Below are 13,647 nucleotides of genomic sequence, written 5' to 3'. Positions count from 1 at the left end.
GCCTAATCTAACACTGAACGCATGCCCTTCATGAGAATAAGCTCTGGCAAGATATAACGTGTGAGTGGTGATTCCCTGGCCTGACTCTTCACAAACCAAGTAACTGGAGCTTACCAAACACCTCCCACCCTCCCACCCCCAAATTCTGTACAGACTTGAACCATCCATGAGCAAAACCATATGCTCTGCCTCAGAGCCATAATAAATACAGCAAGGAAGGCATTATTTACTGAATACTACACTTCACAAAATCCCCATCATATCAGTGTTTTAAAGAGAGACTCACTGTGGGAGACTCAACAAAAGTTGTTTGTGTTTACCAGGATTCACAGATATATCATCAGGGATAGAATAGGGACCAGTGTTAACCCCGCCACCCCCCAAGGATAAAAACAACAACCCAGTGCCACTCAGTCAAATTCTGACTCGTAGAAGTGTCTCTGTGGGTTTCAGAGGCCACAGATCTTTACCAGAGCAGGCAGCCTCATCTTGCACCTGTGGAGCAGCTCATGGCTTTGAACTGCCAACCTTGCAGTTAGCAGGCGGATGTTTACCCAATAGTGACACCAGGGGTCCTTAGGGAACAATATTAGGTTTGTTGAAATTACACAAGGAAAGAGGAGTTTTTTTCAAGAAGATTGAAATAGTAGCAGTTTAGACTTGTGATTAGCTGTGATTTCTAGTCAGTGCAAAAAGCACAAGCTGAATGCTCTCCACGTACCTCAATTTAAGATGTTTTTGACTGAAGTGTTTTTAGTAAATGTTGATTAAAAACTTTGACACCTTTAAACTGATTTGTAACCTGTTACTTGAATGCAAACATACTAGTGACATGATATTTCCGATGTCTAAACATGATTAATGGATGTTGACGCTGATGTTTCATTCCGTTTAGAAACATGGTACCACTGTGAGGGAAGTGGCTTTTATGCCAACTCATAGATTAAAATCTTTTTAAATTGACAACTGTATAACTTAAATGCATGATGATTTGTTTCCGGATGGATATTAGGACCGGTTGGAAACAGAAAAATCTCATCCGTTCTTAACAGCATCCAAAGATCATGCCATGGATTAAAAGGGAGATAGATAGATGGCCCATAATAGAGAAAAGAGGATGTCCATTTGTACTTCTTTGTACTTTTTTGTTAATAAACAATTGTTTTGGAATTAATGACTTAATTTGTGATATCATGTTCTAGTCCTACTTGCAACATCATAGTTTGACCAGTAGTTTATTAAAACATTGTATTTAATGTGTGTACTTTTCTGGTAAGGCTAAAACTTGATCGTTTCTGTAGAAAGATGACAAATAAAGAATAACTTATCATTCATTATAGTTTTTGTGTGGTAAAGATACTATGACATTCTGATGTAATGGGAATTATATAGAATTTTTTAGGAAGCCATTTAATTTCTGGAAAATTAAGTGGGTAATTTATAATCATAGTAACTACTAAAGAGAAATTGTAAAATGGAAAATATGAAGTAATCCTTTGATAAAATTCATTTGTGATAAAATTCTTAGGAGTAGAAAATCCTTATTTTCAGTGTAGAAATGATAAATGAGAACTCTTGATTTAAGTACATTTATTTCTATTCCATTTTTGTTGAAATAATTTGGGTAGATTTTTATTTACTTTCTCCATGAAATATTTATTTATCATTTGCATTTGTGATTTATTAACTTTGTATTCCTTTTCTTGTGTGTAGAAATGGTTATTGTTTCACTCTTAATGGAATATCTGTAATTACCAAAATGGATTTTCAGTTAATTGAATTAATGGATAAAGATTCTCTGAAAGAAAATTCAAGAAATGTCTTGAAAATAAAAACAACAAAAGACTTTTTTTGTTTGGAAGAAACATGAACTGTTCTGTTGGTCTCCCTTTTACATAGAAAATGGGCACATAATTCAATAAATCCAACAAATAATAGACATATATTTCAGTGCTGTATTATGGTGAGCTAGGGAAGGGTGCCAGATGAGAAAGAAGAAACTAGAGTCACGCAGGGGAGCGGTGAGGAGAGGTGCGGGCAGCAGGAGAGAGAAAGGCACAGGCCTCTTCTGGTCATGGAGCTGTGCCTCTTTTCAATGCTCCCCAAGACTTCCATTTCTTGATGCCTGCTCATCGGAAAAGGCAAACTTAAGCTGACAACTGCTTATGTTTATAGATTCACCACCCCAGCTCTGTAGCAGTGTTGTTGGAGTATTCTGTTAAAAGAAACAACTCTGTGACACTCCTTGGAACCTAATAATCACTCATTAAATATTTGTTGAGTAACAATGGAAATGCAGAAATTATATGCCCAGTGACTGAGTTCCCTATTATACCTGGATCTTTTCTGATGCAAAGTTAATCTACTTTCTAGCTTTGCATCTTTTATCACTCTTGGTATACTTTTAAATTTCCTACCTTCTTTGGCAGTGGGAATGTAGTATAGGAGACTAGTTCTGTAGGTGGGAGTGACATTCCCATTGGTTGTGACATGAAGGGGGAGATGGTCAGGCAATACTGAAGGATCACTGAACTTGGCAGCAGCACATAGCCTGGCCTGTTAAACCCAGTGAGTGTAGCTTTGTTGTGATAATCCGTTGACCTTGGCCTGGAATGGCTTCTGGTTAGGGAAGGAAGGGCAGAGGCAGGAATATAAAGAAAGCTTCAGAGCACATCACCAGTAAGTGCACTGACATCAGTGCCGAGCAAAATTAGACCTAGCTAATGCCAAGGGGAAGGTCTAGTCTACATTGATAGTATTTGCTACAGACTAATCCTGGTTAGGAAGCGCAAGTCCAGCTGGTGGGACAGTAAAACGTGTAGAACCAAGCACATAGATCAACAAATGCAGGTATTGGCATTTCCAGCTAAAACATCAGTTGATGAGGTCATGCCCAGGCTAGTGTCAAATAATCCTTTAATGGTGATGGTGGTTTTCTTGTAACAAGGAATTGCCCTTACGTTCAGACCCTCACTGTAAATTGCTACCTATTGATCTTTAGCCAATTAGTTAGAAACTGAAGAGGAAGAGGCGGTTTTTGTTTGTTTGTTTTTTCATTCTCCTCAAGGATATGTCAGAAATTGAAAGTGGAAGTTGAGGGGGAAATGTAAAATTATAAATTAAAATTTTAAGGAAATTTATCAACTAGCCAGGATGCTTTGTCTTACTCTTGATATTAATAAAACGTATTACAAATGTTAAAGTGCTTATTGGAGCCTTTCAGAAAGCCTTTCTCTTGAGTTGTGTGTGTGTTAGAGAATCCTTTCTGAGCAACTAGAGTGTAAGCTCCATGAGGGCAGGGAGCTTTTTGTTTTGTTCACTTCTGTATCCCCATCATTTGCAATAGTGCCTGGTGCATAGCTCGCCCTGTGAAGATACTTCATTGAATGAATCAATGAACAAATGGATCAATGAGCTGTATTTCTAAAGAAATTACTAAACACCCTTTATTGGATGCATAAAGACCTCTCGGCATTAAAGTTTCCTCACCACGCTAGCAACATTGTGTGTATGTGAAGAGGGCCTTGTAATGAGGGATGTTCATCATGGTGAACTAGCTCAGGAGCATCACTGTGTTCAGAAGAGAACACGCAGGAAGTTCCCTAACACATGGCTTCTTCCATGTGGCTGTGGATTAAAGTGAACCCATTTTATGGTATGCCATTTGTTTGCTTGGTTTTAAGATGATTCAGGCTATTATTTCTTTTTTTTAAACATTTTATTAGGGGCTCATACAATTCTTATCACAATTCAGGCTATTATTTCTTCATGAGAAGATTATAGTTGCTTTTTTTTAACCTTAATATACAATTACAGATTTTTAATAGCTTTTTACAAGTGTGAATTCAAACCTTTTATTTCTTCTTCTACCTCCTAGGGCTGGAAAATATGGTTTGGTTTCTAGAAATTAGCTTGACTTTCAAGAATTAACCTATTCTGTAAAGTGATATACATCTTTGTGAAATATCATCTTCCCAATTAATAAGTATTTGACTTTTAAGGTCGGTAATTTTATTCAATTCTACATGGATTGATTGAATTACGTTCATTGTGCAAATGCTGTCACTTGGTGGGGAGGACAAGAGGGAAGTGATAATAAAGAGCACTCTGTAAAACCCAGCATTTCTAATAATGCTCTAGTAAGTCAGGAAAAAGTAAATAATAACCAGAAAAACTTCTGTGTGCACTCAAAAAAATTTTAGAACCAATTAAAGTAGAATTGATGTGTGTGGAGCTGTCCTTGAATTCACTTTGGAAATTCATAATCTAATACTATTTTAGGTCATTTTACTGCTTTTATAAATGCTCTTTGTTTCCAAGAATTGAAAATCTTAAGTTTTTGTTCCTCGTTGGAGGGAAGAAAATCATTCCATCAAGTGGTTTTACGTGACACAGAGGAAGGTAGCCTAAGGTTTTCCCTCAAACTGAATTCTCCCCCGCCCCCTACTCCCTTGGAGACAAAGTTCCAGGAAAATTAGAAAAAAAGCATTTGTCTTTACCCTCTTTTAACTGCAGGATCATTTTTGAGGATGAGATACAATGTATTTTAAATATTAAGCCTAAAGCGTATCACATAGTAGATGCTCAATAAGTGGAAGCATTTTTGAGAGTATATTGACATCAGTTATAAGATTAAAAATAAATATAAGTATTAAAAGAAAACAACTTTGGGGTATAAATAATAATTTGCCCAAAAATGTGCATTTTATGCTATAAATTTCCAAAACTATTGAAAATATCCAGTAAAAGACGACTTTGACTTCAAAACTACATGCTTTTTCTGTAGCTTACATGTTATTAACAACAAGAGGTGTTCTTACTCTTAAAATTGGTTTAAAATATACTTCAGATACTGATTCTGTAAACTTTTGTTGCATAGTATGCCCTCCTAACTGCCAGCTGTATTATTTGGAGTTAACAGAAAACATGCTGTACATTGAGAGTCTGTGACAATTAATCATGATAAGTGGTCTTGAGAAAAGTACGGAGACTAAATGTTATGTGTCTTTGGTAGATAAGTGCCACTGTCCTTGGATGCCTGCGGCTTCTCCAAGGGTCTTTGTTCAGATGAAACTATATCTGATATATACATAAATTTTGAAGAAATGTAAACATTTTTACACTTTTAAAACTAAGATTTTGAGATATACCTGTAAGTTTAGGTCATTTTTTAAAACATCTTTCCGCAATCTCACCAACTTGCCTAACATTTCACTTGGAACCTTTGTCCCTTTTGTGATAGCTAGCTCTGTACCTGGTTGGTTCTTTGATTGTTTTCTGAATTAGTCTAAAGTGTGACTTTTAAAGATACAGCTTCTGAATTCCTACTAAGCTTTAGTCTGCATGTTAAAACAAATAACATAAACATTTTGATGGCTTTTCACAATAGCACCCTTCAAGACTTTGCTGTTGAATAGCAATAGGTTTACTTTGGAATTCATTGCCTTAATCTGTGGTTCAGTTGTTAGTTATCTTCTTAACGCTAATCTACCAGAGAGTTTTAAATGAGCTCTGCAGCATTTGTTCACTGTGGTAAGTATTTTTTTTTTGAGTTAACCGTGGCAGGTCCTGATTTTGCCCCTTGGCCTTCAGCATATGGAAAGAAGCAAATCTGAGAGTCATGATGCTAAATACATAATAGAGGTATTTATAAAGTAAAATGACATTTTTTTTCAGGGTTTGATTAAATGGAGACATAAATTTGAGTGCTATATGACTAATTCTGGTATTACTATTGGATAAATTATTAAATTATAATTCAGTTGTATAGGTTTTTTTAATATGAAGTACAAATTGGTTATTTTGTAGGTTTAAGACAAGTTTTATAAACCAAGAAATGGGCTAACATTATCTAAAGGTAAAATTTGTGATGTGTTGGATTTTGAAGACCATTCTGCTGTCTGAAAGTGGGAGAATGATTGGCTCTTTGTGGAGTAGTAGACCGTGGGAAATTGAGTTTGTGATGACTAATTAGGACTGTTGCTCCATTCTTCCCTCTGATTAAAATATTAGCACAAGACTTGACATATTACAGTCTTGAATGCCTGTTACCTGTAATCCATTTGACTGTAGGGAGCTAAATATACTTTATACATATTTTAGTGGTTGGGAGGGTAAGAAATCAAAAGAATGCTTCGTAACATCCAAAAATATGTGAAATTCAAATTTGTGTTTATAAAGTTTTCAAGAAACACTGCCGTATTTATTTCTTTATGTGTTTGGGTTACTTACACTACAAACGCAGAGTTGAATAGTTGGGACAAACTCTTACAGTTTACAAAACCCGATGTATTATCTGGCATATTACAAAAAGTAACATGCTAATATTGTGTAAACAAAGCCTCATAAGCCAGTATAATGAGAACACCCTTTCTGTTTGTGTTTACACCCTGGACTGTGGAAAGAAACAGGGACCTCTCAAAGCTGATTTCTGTCTGCATGATTTGGCCGTGATTTGACCCAGACAAATTGGATAATAAATTAGCTTTTGGCTGTGGTGAGAAATGTGATTAGATTCTGGGTACTGGTTACCTGAATAAGATTTTCAGCCACGTTAAAGACAGAAAATAAGCAGTTAATTTATTAAGCAACTATGTATTCCGTCTTTGCTAAATACAAAGCATTCTGTTAGGCGGTGTGCAAAAACCATGTGATTCAAACACTTATCTCAAAAGATAATCTAGGAAATTGAACTTAAGGTTACTACCACTTGCTAAGCCCTTGCTATGTGCTGTGTACTGTGCTAAACATGAGCACATCATGCCCCTTCAGCCCCGTAGCCTGTAAGACAGGAGCGGCCATCAGGAAGCAAGGCCACCGAGGGTTAGCGTCTAGAGCACCTCACTTTTACCATGAACCGCTGCCATCAAGCCAGCTCAGTCTCCGGCCAGTCTGTACATCACCTCTGAGACTGCAAATCTGTATGGGGGCAGCAGCCTCATCGTTCTTCTTGGAGTACCTGGTGGTTAGAACCTGTGCTTCGCAGCCTACTGCTCATCCTACAGCGCCACCAGGATGTGCTCCCGCACACCAATAGTAGATATAGGATAGCAAGAGACTTCATAGAGTGCACCACCTGGACTGAGTGGGGGCGGAAATGAATTAGGGATGTAACGACATTTGATACAGTAGTTGATTATAAACATCAGATTTAGAAAATATCTCTCTGGTTTGGGGGGATTTTTTCCCCAATCATTTTATTGGGAGCTCATACAACTCGCCACAATCCACACATCCATCAATTTTGTCATGCACATTTGTATAATTGTTAGCATCATCATTTTCAAAACATTTTCTTTCTACCTGAGCCCTTGGTATCAGCTCCTCATTTTTCCCCTTCCCTGCCGACCCCCCCCCCCATGAACCCTTGAAAATTTATAAATTACTGTTTTTTTTACATCTTACACTGACCGATGTCTCCCTTCACCCACTTTTCTGTTGTCCATCCTCCTGGGAGGGAGTTATATGTAGCTTATTGTGATTGGTTCCTCCTTTCTCCCACCCCCTTCCCCTTCCCCTCATGGTATCGCTATTCTCATTGTTGGTCCTGAGGGGTTTATCTGTCCTGGATTCCGTGTTTCCAGCTCTTATCTGTACCTGTATCCATGCTCTGGTCTAGCTGGACTTGTAAGGTAGAATTGGGGCCATGATAGTGGGGGCGGGGGGGGAAGCATTAAAGAACTAGAGGAAAGTTGTATGTTTCAAGGGTGCTATACAGCACCCAGACTGGCTCGTCTTATTCTTATGACCCTTCTGTAAAAGGATGTCCAATTGTCTACAGATGGGCTTTGGATCTCCACTCTGTACTCCCCCTCATTCAGAATATGGTTTTTTTGTTCTGGATCTTTGATACCTGATTCCATTGGCACCTCATGATCATACAGACTGGTGTGGCTCTTCCATGTGGGCTTTGTTGCTTCTCAGCTAGATGGCTGATTGTTTATCTCCAAACCTTTAAGACCTCAGACACTATATCTTTTGATAGCCGGGCACCATCAGCTTTCTTCACATTTGCTTATGCACCCGCTGTCATCAGCCATCATGTTGGGAAGGCGAGCACCATGGAATGCTGGTAATTAGAACAAAGTGTACTTGCATTGGGGGAGTACTTGAGTAGAGGCCCAATGTGCATCTGCTACCTTAATACTAAACCTATAAATAAATGTACATAGATCTATTTCCCTATCATCATATATAAATTTACATATGTACTTGCCTGTTTTTAGATCTCTATAAATGCCCTTTGCCTCCTAGTTCTTTCCTCTATTTCCTTTTACTTTCCTCTCGTCCCACTCATGTTTGGGTTTACTAATTCCTGTTGGTTACATTACCCTTGATCAAGCTCTACCAGGCCTCCTGCACCCTCCTTGCCATAGATTTTAGATCACTTGTTGTTCCCTTGTCCCTGGGTTTGTTAAGACCACTTCCTTTCCCCGGCCTCGCCCTCTCCCATGTCCCACAGGAGCCATCCATTCCATTGTTATTTCCCTCAGATTGTTTATCCCACCTATTTTATCTAGATAGACATGCAGAGACAATAATATACACAAAAACAAGACAGAGGAAAGCAAAGCAACAAAACAAAACAAAAAACCCCAATGACCCCAAAAAAAGTCTATAAATAGTTCAAACTCTTGTTTGTTGACCTTTAGGAGTGTTTTCCAATGGAGTCTGATGAGGTGCCGCGCCCTGGCTCTACAGTCTATTTTTGGTATTCCCCAGGAGTTCATTGCTCCGCTCCCCTTGTTGCTTTGTTCCATGCCCTTGGTGTTTCACCCTGGTGTGGTGGGGTCTGATCGAGAACAATTCCCACACTGTGTCTCCAGTGTTGTCCCCTGTAGCACTATGGGTCAGTGAGGGTTGTCTTGCCTCATGGTGGGGACGGCCATATGGTCCTCTCTGTACTTTGGCTGCTTGGTCAGGGATGTCATCCTCAGGGCTTGGTGGGCTAGGATGTGCTCTACTCTTTCTCCCTCTCCCTTCGTTTGCTCCTGTGTTCTCTGATCAGGTGTGTCCCTCTCCGTGAGTTGTAGCTTCAGTGCTGTCCTCTGAAGTGAATTCTTCTGGGGTGGGGGGTTTGTTCAGGTAGTTGGGATTGGGGCCTGCCCCTCAGACCTCTCTATTGGTTCTCTGCTTCATGCCATTACGTTGCATTCACATCTTGGAGCACTGAGTTGAAGCCTGGTCCCTCTCTCCCTGTGGTGTCTGATTTAGGAAGTAAGTGGCTAATGAAGTGCTATATGTGTTTGGCTATTCATTCATCTGACCTGATATTTCCTGTGTGCTCAGGAATAAGTCTGAAGACTGGTCTACTTTGTGAGCACATAAACTAGTCAGGGAAGTAAGATATTAAACTGTGTTTGATTCCAGACATATGAAGGGGCTTCAAAAAGCTCGTAGAAATATTCTATTCTCTTTTAATTCCATTTTCCCACAAACTTTTTGAAACCCCCTCATATGTGTAGTCTTTTCTACTTAAAAGCTAGGTGGGTATTTTTCATAATTGCTAAATCTGATATGATTAAGCTATGACTAATTGAATAGTCTATTATCAATGAGTTTGGACATGTCCTTCTCTTGTAAATCAACTCATTTGAAACCCTCACTTTGTTCTATAATATTAAAATCAGTTGTTTCAGAAGTTTGGACCCACAGTATGAAGGATGTCCATGTATTTTGTTGTTGTTGTTCCCTCGGCATATCAAAGAAAATATTTTTCTAGGAGCACTGTCTACATATGATCACATTCTCAATTATAATTCTAGAGAAGCAGCATCTAGTTATACCCAAAACTGTGCCATGCAACACATGTGCTTGACACGATGGGTGGATGGATGGATGGTGATAAGAGTTGTACGAGCCCCCAATACAATGATTTTAAAACAACAACAAACTCTTCCCTGGAGCCAGTGCCAGTTCAAAGCGATTCTGTGGGACAAAGTAGAACTGCCCCTCTGGGTTTCTGCGACTGTGGAGTGGAGATCACGTATAAGGGAACCAAATGGTAGTCAGAGGAACTTCTTGGCTAATCCTCTTTCACCTTGGGCATTTGTGGCTCCCAGCCAAAACTGAATCGGTAGATTAGTGGTTTTCTCTCTTGGAATTCCAGGGAATCTCCCTCCCCTACTTTAGTTTATGAATGACGACTTCTCTTGCCTAGTAGACTGTACTAGTCCTTTGGGGCTCAAACATAGTCTGTGGTGCACACAACACTAGTACCTTTTTTAAGTTCTTTCCCAGCTTTCAAAACCAGATCTCTAATTATTTAGGCTAAAGGAATACTGTGATCTTACAGTACAGTGAGTGGAAAACGCCCTCACAGTGAAAGAAAACTTGGGGGAGCCCCAGCTTTGCTCCAATTTGACTACAGAACATGGTGGTGACGTGCTCCTTCTGAACTACAAAGACCGAATTGATTAACAAGTTGGCTAGATGAGACCATTTCTAAGAGCACCTTCTGATTTGTACATTATTCAAACCCTTAACTGTATTCTTTCGGATGGTTTGCTGCTGTTAGGCCATTCAGAAGAATGCAGCAGTAGGATTGGCTTTCCAACTGAACCTGCTTAAGAGCAAGCCCTGCAGCTGCCCTGCCTGGATTCACGGAAGACTTTATACTGCCTTTTGTGTTTGATATTTGGGTAGTGGTTTGCTTTGATCAAGGGGAAATGCTACGAAGATATAGTCGTAAATATTAGATGATAGAGCATTTCCATAATGTACATGACATGACCTTTAGTTATGTATTCTGTGGCCAAATCATCATCATCTCTTTTTTAAACTCTCAAAAAGTTAGGTCTTCGTTTTTCTGAGACTAGGTATCTCTGTGGGCCTCTGCTGATTCTAGTCCATTGACACAGGGCCTCTGCTGATTCACAGTCCATTGATAAGCTGGATGTATATAAGTCACTTACTCTAATGTCTGCTTTCTTCCCCCACATCTCTTTTCCCTGCCCCAGCTCATTTCCAAGGTAAGTCTCTTCCCTGCACCGACATCAGACTTGGTGTTTATAGTGTTCATCTCTGTAAAAGCAAAAGATTGATGAGAGCCTGGGCCTTAAGTAGTGACTCCTGGTGCAAAAGACTTGGTGTGTGCCATCTGCATCGGCACCTAGGAGACCGGAGTGTTAGCTCCCATACCTACAAACTTGTCACAGAGGCTCTGTCACAGAGACTGTTCCTCAGCAGGCCTGACCTTCCTGTGCTGCATCCAGCTTGGCTGCTCACTTCCTGCGCTGTGTTAACTAGACTGGAATTGATACCTTACCCATTGAGATCTTAGATGGCTGCTTGCTCAGCTTAACAAAGTTGGATTCCAGAATCAACTTTTTTTTACTTGGACCAGTTCTGTCTGTTATTACCCATAATCTACTAGAACGATTCTGAGGATCCTGCAGAAAAACCCATTTGGAAATAAATTGTATTTGCCAGGCCATTCATTTGAAATATTAGCATAATTGATTAATGCTAAGTGAAGGCCAGTTGCCACCTACTCCCTTGACCCCAACCCCACCTGTCTTGAATTGCCTGAGAAGTATGTTGACACCATCCAGAAGCTGCCTGGTTTCAGGGTCCACTGCTGCTGCTTTCAAGGGACTCCTGGTTTGAACACAGCAAGTGGACCCTATGTGTCATAAGCTCAAGCTGAAGTTTCTTGTATCTGGAGAGTCTGTCGTGTTCTGACTCCTCATAGTCCCTGTGGAAATAGAGAGTCATGACCTGGCCACAGCTAGATTGTAGGTGGAGGATGACTCTTGCAAGCCAGAGCATTGCCTGCTCACCATGTGTGCCTTAGAATTACCTGGGATACGCTTTCCCCATGACCCTCGGGCCCTGTGGGTTTTCCGTTCATTGTCAGGGGCAGCAGAGCTGTTCCAACAGAGCCTCACCTACCCATGCCCGGGCTGCAGTTTAGCAAAAGCATGGAGTCATGTAGTCATAGTGGTCGGTTTACCTAAAACTAGCCATCTTACGTGGTGTTTGTATGTTTTTAATGTGATTTAACTGTGTAGTTAAATTTGCAACCCAGACACCCTGATGCGTCCATCCAGCTCCAAGGCCCCCTCCTGCCAGACAGTTTCCCTTTTCCAGCAGATCCATTAAACGTGGACCCTAGGGCATATTTGCTAGCGGGGCTAAAGAAGGTCATACACAAACCATGAAGCAGACCGGCAGCACCCAGCACCAGCTGGTATTACTCTTCCATCCTGCAAGGGCCTCATGCTAGGACCACCATTATCCAGGTGTGGCAGCCTGGCCGTAGGGCCCTTGAAAGGCAGGCACTGTGAGCTTGTGTTAATGTTTCTGGTTTTCCAACTGGGGCCCAAAAAGCTAGCTGGTGCAGTTGGCCCTTCCTATGGGTCCAACTTCTGTGACAATAGCTTCCCTTGTGGCAGGGGTGTCAAACTGGTGGCCCGGGGACTGCATGTGGCCCAAGGTAATTTTTTTGTGGCCCATGATGCTCTGAAATAAAATGTAACAAGGGAATTGTGTGTACAGTAATGCCTCACTCTCCCCTAAGTGTCATTCATAACAATTTTTTCTATTTTCATTTACTGCAGAGCATCGTGGGCCACAAAAAATTACCTCGGGGGCCACATGTGGCCCACAGGCTGTCAGTTTGACACCCCTGCCTTATGCCAACTTCTTCCTTGCTGACACCGCCTCTCCCTCCCCATACCGCAAATCTCTCTGCGTTCGATTCCCAACTTTGGCTTCTTTAATCACATCCCTCCACCCACCCCACCCTGCAATCCGTTATTCTTGAATAAGCGTTCTCAATTCCTTCATAGCTACAAACCGTGTTCGAGCACATTGCTCATTTACATGGCCTTTCAGGATGCCTTTTTGGGTTGGAATCTGCTCACCTTCCTGATACTGCATTATTTTCCCCTCTTTCACTCCCTGTCCTCCCCTGCCTGTCTCGATGGAGAACAGGGACCAATTTTACTGTAGTCACCTTCATAACGTGTTGTTCAGTTGAAAACCCAGGCCTCCTCCTGCAGCCTTTGACTGACCTTAGAAGGAACCACGTGTGCCAGAAGGGAAGCTCTGCAGGCGGTCCTACTGGTTTCTATCAGAGCTGCACCCCTTTCCAGAAGCATTTGTCCCCCGAGGAAATGTAGAACAAAGCATGAAGCTGGGCTCCAACCTCGGAGTGATAACCGTAGTCACTGACCTCCCATCAGAACTCGAATATTCCCTGAGAAGCTCATTAGTGGCTAGTTCTCAACAAACGGTAAAACGTTGATTCTTTTTCTTTTATTCTTGAGATTAAATGCATTCCCCATTTTCTCTGTTTACATACTTACGGTGTGTCTCTGGAGGCTAAGGCTCAGTTAATTCCTGAGATGCTCTGGCTGTATGCCACCATGGAGCGAATGCCAGGCAGGCCCCACACACTACGTTTGGTGGGAAGAGAGCTTTCTCGCTAACCATTCTATCTGCACATTTGAAAACTTACGCCTGGCACTCGGCCACTCAAATGCTGGTGAGTAAGCAGGGACGTGTCCTCTTTGCCTGCCCTGGCCATCTCCCTGGTCGTGATCTAGTTAGAGTTGCAGAATCTCCAGTCTTTTGTAACCTTATGCCCTGTGTGTCTTTTGATAATTTTGCCAAGACAAACTCAGTTGCTGTTGATTGCAAATG

General features: G+C 40.9%; 1 protein-coding gene across 8 annotated transcripts in view; it reads left to right on the top strand.

Annotated features, from left to right (window-relative positions):
• The window catches only part of ARMC8 (armadillo repeat containing 8), a 142,277-nt gene that overhangs the window by 91,149 nt on the left and 37,481 nt on the right, over nt 1-13,647 (top strand). The gene's annotated exons all lie outside the window — the stretch shown is intronic.

This window comes from Tenrec ecaudatus, chromosome 4 (genome assembly GCF_050624435.1).
Source record: "Tenrec ecaudatus isolate mTenEca1 chromosome 4, mTenEca1.hap1, whole genome shotgun sequence".
NCBI lineage: Eukaryota > Metazoa > Chordata > Mammalia > Afrosoricida > Tenrecidae > Tenrec > Tenrec ecaudatus.
The sequence above is the reverse complement of the archived record's forward strand: the minus strand, read 5'-3'. Positions and strand labels throughout refer to the sequence as shown.